General features: G+C 35.8%; 1 non-coding gene across 1 annotated transcript; it reads left to right on the top strand.

Moving 5' to 3' along the window:
• Positions 1-613: 613 nt before the first annotated feature.
• On the top strand, positions 614-720 carry LOC141722335 (small nucleolar RNA R71). Its single transcript, XR_012575355.1, has one exon. It is a non-coding gene; the product is annotated as a small nucleolar RNA R71 (small nucleolar RNA).
• Positions 721-11,372: the final 10,652 nt, after the last annotated feature.

Here is an 11,372-nt window from a genome sequence, read left to right on the forward strand (position 1 = left end):
GCACAACATCTTAAGTTTCTCAAAATCAGCACTAGTAGGTGCAGCTGCACTTCCCTGTTGAGGATATGATTGCCTTATAGCAAACTGCTGTGGTTGCTGGAATCCAGGTGGGTTAAACTGTTTACTCACTCCTTGCTGATATGGTGGCTGAATAGCATTCTGATTATTCCCCCAGCTGAAATTTGGATGATTTATGTTATTAGGATGATAGGTCGCTGGCACAGGCTGCTGTTGTCGCTGATAATTATTCACATACTGAACAGATTCGTTGACAAGAGAACACTGATCCGTAGCATGAGAACCTGCACAAAGCTCACAAACCATAGCTATTTGATTAACTCCATACGTAGCCAGAGAATCAACCTTTATTGATAGCGCTTGGAGCTGGGCTGCAATAGCGGTGGTTGCATCAACTTCCAGAATACCTGCTACCTTGCCTGACGTCATCCTCTGAGTTGGGTTTTGATGCTCATTTGCAGACATCATCTCTATAAGATTATACACCTCAGTATAGCTTTTAGCCCATAAGGCGCCTCCAGCTGCTGCATCGAGCATGGGCCGAGATTGGGCCCCCAAACCATTATAAAAACCAGTGATTACCATCCAATCCGACATTCCATGATGTGGACATTTTCTCAACATTTCCTTGTAGCGTTCCCAAGCCTCGCACATAGATTCTGTAGGTTGCTGCGCAAACTGAGTAAGAGCACTCCTCATAGCAGCAGTCTTTGCCATTGGATAAAACTTCACTAGAAACTTTTGCGCAAGATCTTGCCACGTAGTGATGGACCTAGCTGGTTCAGAATGTAACCAGTCTTTAGCCTTATCCCTCAGTGAGAATGGGAAAAGCCTCAACTTGATAGCCTCATCAGTCACGCCATTATACTTAAAAGTGCTGCAGATCTCGACAAAATTTCTTATGTGCATGTTGGGGTCTTCAGTTGCCGCTCCTCCAAAATAAACAGAATTCTGCACCATCTGAATAGTGCCCGGCTTGATTTCAAAGGTGTTAGCTTAAATAGCCGGATGAAGGATGCTTGACTGAATGTCATCAATTTTAGGCCGAGAAAAATCCATAAGAGCTGGATCAGCTTGAACAATACGATCTCCCATATTTACTGGTTCTTTCTGCTCAGTTCCTGAATCTGAATCCTCAAAATCTAACTTCTCCGGAATATCAAGAACTTCGTCTGTCTCCTCAGTTGTATCTAAAGTCCTCTTGCGAGCACGAGAACGAGTTTGCATAAACGCTTGCTAAAGTACCTGAAACACAACCGAAAAGAGTAAGTAACTACTATGTCCTAATCACTGAGTCCTAATGACCAATGATGGTAAGTACATAAACTAAACAAATACGCGAAGTCCCCGGCAGCGGCGCCAAAAACTTGTTAGGGCGAAAACACGCACTAATATTCACGCAAGTATACGCGTTCGCAAGTAATATAGAATACTTTCTAGTTCGTTCCCTCAGAAACTCAGACTAATTTATTGTCTAATTAAACTCACTCACCAATGTATGATTACTTCTCAATGTTAAGATAATAACACTTAAAATTGTTGATCAAATATTAACTATAATTAACTACTTAATTAACCACTTAACTCACACTTCAATTTATCAATAATAAAACACCCATGAGATCACAACTTCATTATTACTTCCTTCTATAGCCATTGTTATTACCTTTAGCATGTGACAGTGATGACATTAATCGAATAACACGAAACTGATAAAAGCCAACTTTCATTGTACTAATACCATTCTACCAAGCATCCACAATTAAGATAAAAGTTGAATAGTCATCAATTATGTTGAGTTCCTATATGTCTACAGAAATTGACAACACAACGATTTAAGCACAAGTTATTCCTTTTGATTACATAGGGCAAATAAAACTGTTAGAGTTACCCACTAATCATGCACAACGTACATGAACCTATGCTAGCATGGCAAGTTCTAAATCTCAAGATCCACCGTCGCTTCACAAGAGATTAACACCCTATCTTATATGTTCGCGACGCACATAAGACGAATACGCACAACCAATACTAGATATAATGCAATCATCACACACTAAAGTATTAAACAATTAACTAAAGAATTCCATAATAAATCCGTTGTAACCCCATGATCACGATTAGCCCATAATAGAACTCATCGCCATCATGGGTTCATATGAAATCATGATAAACAAACACAAGAAAATAATAACTAAACTAATCATATTAAAACAGAATACGTCACAAGAGTAAATAAGTCAAAGCAAGAAAACTAGCATCCAACGTTACAACGAAACAAGAATCACAAGAATATATGCTTCCTCTTCGTTGCGGTGTGCTAAATCGGTCTTCTTCCTTATCTCCTTTGCTCCTTGCATAAAACACAATCTAAAACATAATCTCCTTAATACTCTCTATGAAAACGTCTCAAATCTACCTATATAATAGTCCCATAAAACTCAGATTACATAGAAGTTGGAAGCCACACAGAAGTAGAAGTCTAAAATAATTCAGCTTTTTCCCCCGACCCTGCGCGGCCGCTCAGCATTTCTGCGCGGGCGCGCAGGCTGCTGCGCGGCCGCTCAGCATTGCTGCGCGGGCGCGCAGGACCCTACTGGAAAAATTCCAAGCTTGCTCCGTTTCTTCGCCGTAATCTGCCCATTCCTTTCCTCTCGCAATGGTGAACACATGCCAAGGCTTATTCTTGATGATTCCTCCCCCGAAATGCAACTAATACCCTGAAATGCATAAACACTAGAAAAACGCATCAAATACACAAAATACTTGATTTCAAGACACCAATTTAAGCCATTTTAAGACGTTCTAAGTGGTATAAAATGCCACTTATCATATATCTTCTTTCAATACAGAGTGGTAAACCACTTGTATAGACTCCAGTTGATTCAATCTTTCAGGAGTTGTTCCTACTCCTGGTTCACTCAAAGAAGTTGGATCAGGGGTAGTATTACTTACCCTCTTTTCTTTAGAACTACCCGATCCTGATTTGTCTCTAGCTCCCTTTCCTCTAATAACTCTTGCTTCAAAACCACTTGATGTAGTCTTCAAAAGTTGTGTAGATTGTTGAGCTTTAGTAAAGCCAGGTAGTAGAATTTTTGAAGGTTTAAGATGAGCAATGTCAGAGGTTTCCTTTTCTTTATCTTCTGATATCGAGCCAACTTGAGATCTGTCAGAGGTTGCTTACTTCATTGTAATATCAGAATTTACTAAGTCCTGATCTTGAACAACATGAGCTATGTCAGAGGTTGTTTGAATATTCTTTTTCTTCAAAATCAGACTAGTATCTTTATCAGATTTTGCTTCCAGATCCATGATTGGAATATATACCTTTACAAGTTCATCAATTTTAGCTTTGCCCTTGGATCTAGGATCAACTTCCACCTCTGATTTGGCTTTGGATTCAGATTTGATTGCCTCAAAGTTTGTCTTCTTTTTAATCACAATACCCTTAGGCTTAGGTGGTTTCTTTGTAATAACTTAAGCTTTAGACTTGAATTTGTCATTCTCTGCTTTAAGTCTGGCTTCTTCTTTCTTCAGACTTTCAAAGTCCATTCCTGGATTGTCTTTGAGAAATAGTCTTTTTGAAATTTCTTCATCCAGCTTCTGTAACTTGGGGTCTTGATAGTAGACTGATGTTTCCTTCCCCTTAATCTTCAGTGTCTGCATAAACTTCTGTGATTCTTGACTTTCACCCTGTATCAGAACATCAGGCTTAGTCAGAACTTGCTTATCAGAACTTATTCTTCTATCAGTATCAGAACTTGATTTCTGTGTAGAAGTTCCTGCTTTCCTGAATGAAGAGCCTTTTCCTTGACCATGACCTTTACCCCTTTTAGAGTTTCCCTGGTCATCATTTCCATCATCCTTTTTTTTCAGTGCTAAATCAGATTTGCATTTGGACTTAATCACTTTCTCCCCCTTTTTGCATCATCAGGTAATAGGAGAGAGACATAAGTAATTCCACTGAAGATTGGATTTCATTTAGTTGAACTTGTTGAGAAGCTTGATTCTTCAGTACTTCAGCAATCTGAGCTTGCTGTTTCTCCTGAGCTTTCTCAATATACCCAATGCGGTCAAAGGCTGGTTTAAAAAACCTGTTCTTTTCCAATTTGACATTCATGTCTTGCTGAATCAGAGTTTCTTGAATTTTGTTCACCTTGGCTTGAATTATTGAGTGTTGACCTTGAAGGTGCCTTGTACTCAATCAGTAACTCTGAGCTGTGCTTTGAAGTCATCATTCAGTAGCATCTCATCAGCTTTAGCCAGGTGCTCAGCAAGAATTTTTTCAGTAGGAACAAAATTAACTTTATTCCACTCCTTGATTCATTCTTGTCCTCTTGGAGTTTCACTCCAAGGTACTGGTGCATCCCCTCTCACAAACTTTTTAATCAAATCAGCTTTATTAATTGCTGGTAGAGGTGTATGTCCTGAAGGACAAGCTGCATCAGTATTTTTATTTATAGCTGCTTCACCAGTAGTGTCAACATTTGCAGCATCAGAACTTACAGAGCTTGCAGAATCAGTTTCCTCTGATAAAATTATAGTGTGTGAGGCTATAGAGGTTTCAAAATCATCCTCAAAGTTCTGATCAACATCCAAATTCTGATACTCACCTGATATCTGAACTTCATCATCTAGATTCAGAAGAGGTGTTGTTGGAATATCTGCATTGAGATTAGCATCCAAAATTGGTGTTGTTGCTGGAGTTTGTTGAGGAATGGTTGGAGCTTCTAAGTACAGAACCTCAGGCACAACTAAGTTGTAAATATGTATTTTAGCACCTGTACCTGGGTCTTCAGCATGTACTTGTTCAATGATAGGAGACACATGAGGTGTAGGCACTCTGTCTTGAGCAGTTTCTTCAGCTTGAATTGGTGACAGTGGTGGTGTAAATTCAGTGGCTTCATTAAATTTTGGTTGTGTAGAAGGAAGGGATTCAATCATAATTGGCTCTTTTGAGATCAGAGATTCCTGATCCCCTTCCTTACCTGCTGCTTCCACATCCTTTGAATCTGACTCAACCGTGTCCCTGTTAGCTCTTTGTTTCTTCCATCTCTTCAAGGGTGGAGAGACTTTGAGAGCTGTGTCATCAGAATTTATCTTTCTAAGCCTTTTGAGTGGCCTAAAACTCCCAGTTTCCTGAACGTTCTGAGAAGAGACCTTCTCAGCTACTTTAGCAACAGGTTCTGATGGTTGAACCTGTACCTCCTCATCATCAGACTCGTCTCTTAAAATTATCTTGCTTCTTTTCTGTTGTGTCTGAGGTACAGTCTTTGTCCTCTTTGCTCTAGAAGAAGAAGGCTTTACTGTAGGTGCTGATGGTTGAGTGGTATGTGCTGATGTGTGTGGTTGCTGTGGTTGAGTGATGGTTGGCTCTGGTGGCTGTTATGTGTTGGTGAGTTGGACATCAGGATATAGCAATGAATAGGTAGCAGCATCAGCATTTACCAGAGCTTGCTTTACTGATAAAGGGATTTGTAAAGGTCTCAAAACTCCCTTCTTGTTGTCAGCAGTGAAAAGATCAGTAAAAGCTCTATTTGCTAACCTAAAAGGTTCTACGAGTTCATCTTCGAGTTTCGGTTCATCTTCTGTACAGTAATTGTAAATTAACTGATAGAACGTAGCAAAGTAAATTACATTCTTGTTCTCTTTCATTCTATCTCCTATAAAACATAACACAGTCTTTGCATAATCAAAATGAGTCTGGTTTAGGAGTGCATACCCAATTTATTATGTCAGAATAGGAATGGCATCAAAATTTGAGCATTTGTTGGCAAACGTCTTCGTGATACAATCGAAGAAGAAGCTCCATTCCTATCGAATATATGGGCGTTTGAGTTGACCCAACTTATCCAAACTCCGTTCATACCCAAGATTAGCCATCATTTGTTGTAGCAAGGGCTCCTCCACAGCAGAACTGAATTGACAGGATTCAGGTAGGTGTAGAGCTTTACAAACTGCTCCTGGAGTAACAACATACTCAACCTCATTTGCTGTAAATACGATGCTTGGAGTCCCATGCTTACCACCATCATCATAATGTCCAGTACGCCAGAATGTCAGAACTTGAGTTCCAGATATACCGGATGGTTGTGTCAATGTGAACCCAATTTCACTATGAGATAAGAAATCCTGAATAAAATGAAATTCCGAAGGAGCTTCACTCTTAGTGAGAATGGAAACATAGTTGTTGGGGACAAACTTTGCTCCATCAAAGATTATATCCTTGGGTGCCATTAAAAAAGGTGAGAAGTTAGAATGCCTGAAAAGTGTTTGATAAAATGTCTGTATAGTAAACCGTCAGAAAATATGAGAGAATAAGGAAAAGAGAGAGAGTGAATAGAATAGAAATGTAAATAAAAGATTTGAAAATCTTTTATCCCTTTTACTTAGACACCCCACGTGACAACAATTATTGAGAAGTGGAACAGACGTTACACCTGTCAGGCATGCAGCAGTTAAAACAAAAGTTAATGGGCACGGGAAATAAGTAATGATTACTATGCACATTCAGTTTTTCCAAAAAAAACTGTTCCCACGAAATAAATGAGTATGACTGCTTTATCTCACGTAACCCAATATTCTGATAAAATTTAACCGTTCAAGTATTGACTTAAAAATAAATCAAGTAAATAAATACTGCCACGTAAGCATCAGAACTTGATTATTATCAGAATTTAAAAGTCATCAGAATATGGCTTCTTAACTCAAAAACTGAATGTTTATTTCTGTAATTCTTCACACAAATACTGATATGGTTTCCTCAGAACTTAATCACCAGAACTTCCATCAGAACTTGTCCTCAGAAGTTATGTAACTAACACTTAAACTGTTCATCTAAAACAACATTGATCACCACAGTAATTTTCATCATTCATATGGAGTGTAAGTGTGTACTTTAAGCTAAATATCAGACAAAGAGTAATGTCTGATTCACTTTAGTACATCTTAGAAATAAGGCATAACTAAGAACTTTGCTTAAAATCTGTTATTAGTTTGAAGTCTACTATAGAATGAGTTCATGCATGAGTCCACCTCAACTGTTTTGTGCTCATTTTATGCATCTTTTGAAATTCCTTTTTACAGTGGCTTCTCAGTGTAAGTGAGTCACGACTGCTTATCAGAATTTATGTTATTATCAGAGTATTTCTCCAGTAATCAGAGAATGTGAAAAGTCACCAAGAAAATTTTATTTTGCTTTTCTAATGCATATTACTTAATACCAGCAATGTACTTGGGTCTTCCCTTCCACATATATTTTTCTCTAGATCTCAAAGGAGTACCTGATTTTTATTTCTTTTTCTTTTCTTTTTCTTTTGATAAGTGAGGCTTATCGGCACTTAGTTAATCCATAAGATTTACCAACATTAGAACTTAATAGATAAGAAGCACTATTCTAGTTTTTGACTTAGTAATAAGATACACAAAGTAAACCTAACTAAGCTCAACATCAGAATTTGCTTGTGTCAAAAGATTTCCATATAAACAATTACTTCAAATATGGGATATTTAGTATATTAGAGATTACTAGGTCAGTATCTAGCACAGTTATCCTCATTGGATTGAATAGTCACAGAAATATTCATATCACTATCAGAGTTCAGGAATTCACATCAGACAACAATCAGCACTTAGGTAAATTTCAATTTAATCACAGATTATATAAAAAGAGTAATATATGTAAATACTGATCATAAAGTCTGATGTATCTGAACATAAACTAAACAGATTTAGAGAAAGAACCTGAAACCATTCCAAGTTCATTTACCAATCTTGTAAAAGTAGCTTCACATAGTGGTTTTGTGAAGACATCTGCTAGTTGTTGATCTGTTGGAACAAAATGCAATTCCACTGTACTTTCCATCACATGTTCCCTTATGAAATGGTACCTAATGCTGATGTGCTTTGTCATTGAGTGTTCAACTGGATTACCTGTCATAGCAATAGCACTTTGATTATCACAGTAAATAGGAATTTTAGAAAATTCTAACCCATAATTCAGTAATTGATTCTTCATCCAAAGAATCTGTGCACAACAGCTTCCTGAAGCAATGTACTCCGCTTCTGCAGTTGATATGGAATTTGACTTTTATTTCTTGCTAAACCAAGAAACTAATCTGTAATATCCCATATTTTCAGATATTATTTTTATAATTATTTGGATTTGTTTATGTGATTTTTATGTGAATTTTGGTGAATTATCTGATAGTGGAATTGATGTTTGGGTGTTTAGATGTGACATTATTTGAATATTTGAATTTTTATATGTCCAGAATAAAATATAGATAATTGTGATATTTTTCTGGTAATTTTTGGAATGTTAGATGATTTTATAATGATTTATGGAATTATTAATTATTTTCTGAATAATTACCAAAATTATTTTATAAAGCCGGGAATCGTCCGACTTCAACCGTTTTTGCATTTTTACAACCCGAAACTCTTCCGAAAACTCATTCCTAACCTAATCTGGTAATTCCGGACGTGTTCCGTGTTTTGACTTTTTCGATCCGAATTACGGTTTGACCCGTATGAGGCCCGACGTAAAATTTTAGATACGCAAATCATTTTATAGATCGATAAAAATCCATATTTTCAAAAGGTGAGACATTATAGGCTTATTTTTGTATAAAGTATTTTACAGGAAGCTCTGTTTTGATAATTATCCAAATCTAATATTATATTGTATCGTTATATAGTTACTTAGCGGCTAAGTAATGTATTTTCGGATCCGATATGATCCAATGTGATACTTGTTATGTGTGTAAATTGCATCTATATGAATCGATCCGTAATTTGGACGCGTGTTTATTTACGTCCTTATCGAGGTATTCGTTTTATCTCGTTTATGTGCATTTGAATGTATTTTATGTGTGTTTGGGTTTTTATTAATTTAAGTATCGTTTTTGTTTTCGAAAATAAACGGATCGGGACCCCACCGGGACGTCAAACCCCACAAAATCCATGTTTTTATTTTTTATAAAATCATCCGTATTTCAAATACCCAGTATTTCTGCATCTTTGCATTATTCACAAATTTTGGGAAATTTCGATACAAATTTTATATTTTACTGTTTTAAAATTATTCCTCGTAATTATAATTTTGGGGCTTAATTATTTTAATTATGGGAATAAAAACACCCTTAAATGATTTTGGGTTATTTATTTTCCAAAAATATAAATAGCTGAAAACTGATTTATTATTCATATTTTTTTTATTGAATATTATGATAATAGAAAACAGTTTTTGGGGGCGTTACAGGTTGGTATCAGAGCTGAGGTTATAGTAAACTAGAAACGAGAGTGTGTAGGAGTGTGTATAGCTATGTGAGGACGTTTGAGCTCATATCGAGTTCCTATTGGACTATCGGATATAGTGTCAACGAGTAAGTTAAGATAGGCGCATTCGTTCGAGATGGTTGTGTTGAGCTGGATGGAACTCCGGGAAGCTGCAAACTTCTATGGTGGAATCTTCCAAGGCTACTACGATTTGACGACGATGAAGATTATCGATATCCCTGGAATATGAAGAATTGTCTAGAATCGGATGACGAGTCAACAGAAGAGTTAAAATAGAAGATAAGTATTAACACTTTGGTAATACCTTCTATCTTTATAATTCCTTTTTACATCTCTCAAAAAGAAGTAATTGTTAGAGGATATATTCCCTAACACTCATTTTCAATTATATCTGTGTTTTAGATGTGCCAGAGGCTGTCATGAAGCCTATTTTTCAGGTTTTGATAGCTCTGCCAAGTTATGATAATTTAATTCCACTTTTCTTATTTGGTGGATAGTTTCTTGGTGATGTGACACCACTTGCTCATTTGGTGCCAGAATTTTGTTCTCTGGATTTCATTTCCTTCAGAAATATCAACTTTGAAATCTTTTTAGTTCTATTCATTCGATTTTGAATGCATTTTATATTCTTTTATTCTGACTGAGATGAACAACCCTAACTATAGGGGACACAAGGTATACCTGTCTGTGTGATAGGAGTTGGATGGGACGCCATCACTTGTGTGTGTTGTGAATACATGAAGGTTAATAACCTTTAGTAGTGTCTTAATTTGGACACGCAATACCAAGTTCATTTGATCATATTGATCTCTCAGTTATTCTTTTATTTCAACAATACTTTTTCTCAAATTCAGATTTTGGTTCCGTTATGATATTAAATTATTTTCTTTTTGAAATTCCATGATATTATCATCTCAAACATTCAAAGGTATGCCAATAAGGTTGAGCTGAGTTATCTTTGTGTTAGGTCCCAATTTGTTTGTAGAAGGGGGGGTTGAATGCAAACAATACCGTTTCGTCGAATAAAATGCGGAATAAAATTATGAAACAAAATTCAAGTTAAATAAAACTTTTATTAAACTTGAAAGGTGTTACAACTACGGTATCGATTACAAGGGATTAATCTCAAATCAATTATTACAAATTTAGAATAAATTCGACATGAACTTTTTCTATTTTTGTAATTAAAAGATCAAATGCTAAAAGCGATTTGAGATTAAGTTCTAGGGATTTTAATCCGCTAGATTGATATACAAGAACAAGATAAGTAATTCTAGTGGTTTGGATTTAACATTAACAAACTAGAATATTTGATCTTGAATAAGCAGAGGAATGATGAAATATTTTCTTTTGTTTTCTGCTGTGTTTTCTTGTTCTGTATGAATGAATGATTGAATGAATATCATGAATTGCTGCTTCTGCTTCTATTTAACAATCCAACCGAGAGGAAAAGAACTGGAATGACAATCCTTTTTTTTAGCTTGAAAGACTTTCGGTGAGACAATCTATTAGAGCTAGCAAGACAATTAAAATGAACTAGCAAGACTTTCGGTATGACTATTGATTGTCATACCGATTGTCATATTAGTTCAAATGAAATTGTTTTACTGAATTAATAATTGATTTTAATCTAAATAATAATTCTATCAATACAATCAACTGAATTAGCATGACATTCGGTATGACTATCAATTGTCATACCGATTGTCATACTAGTACAATCAGTTGTCTTACTTAGAATTATCACAGATTTTAATCAATTAACATTCTGAAAATCCTTAATATTAATTCTAAATTAATTAATCAATTTAATTCAATTAAACAATAAATTAATCCTTGCAGATATAATTTATTTTCTTAATTAAATTATATGACTTAATTAATTAATAGAGAATTAATACTAACCCTGAGCAGCATCCATTCTTCTGACAATCTTCTGAAAGTCATTGAGACTTATGAATCAATTCCGCCACTTCAATGCTGACACTCGATGTAATGTCTGGTTCATGAGTGACTAACTTTCGTGACGTTTCTTCATGTCTTGACTTTGTTGT

This window comes from Apium graveolens, chromosome 4 (assembly GCF_009905375.1).
Source record: "Apium graveolens cultivar Ventura chromosome 4, ASM990537v1, whole genome shotgun sequence".
In the NCBI taxonomy this organism is placed as follows: Eukaryota; Viridiplantae; Streptophyta; class Magnoliopsida; order Apiales; family Apiaceae; genus Apium; species Apium graveolens.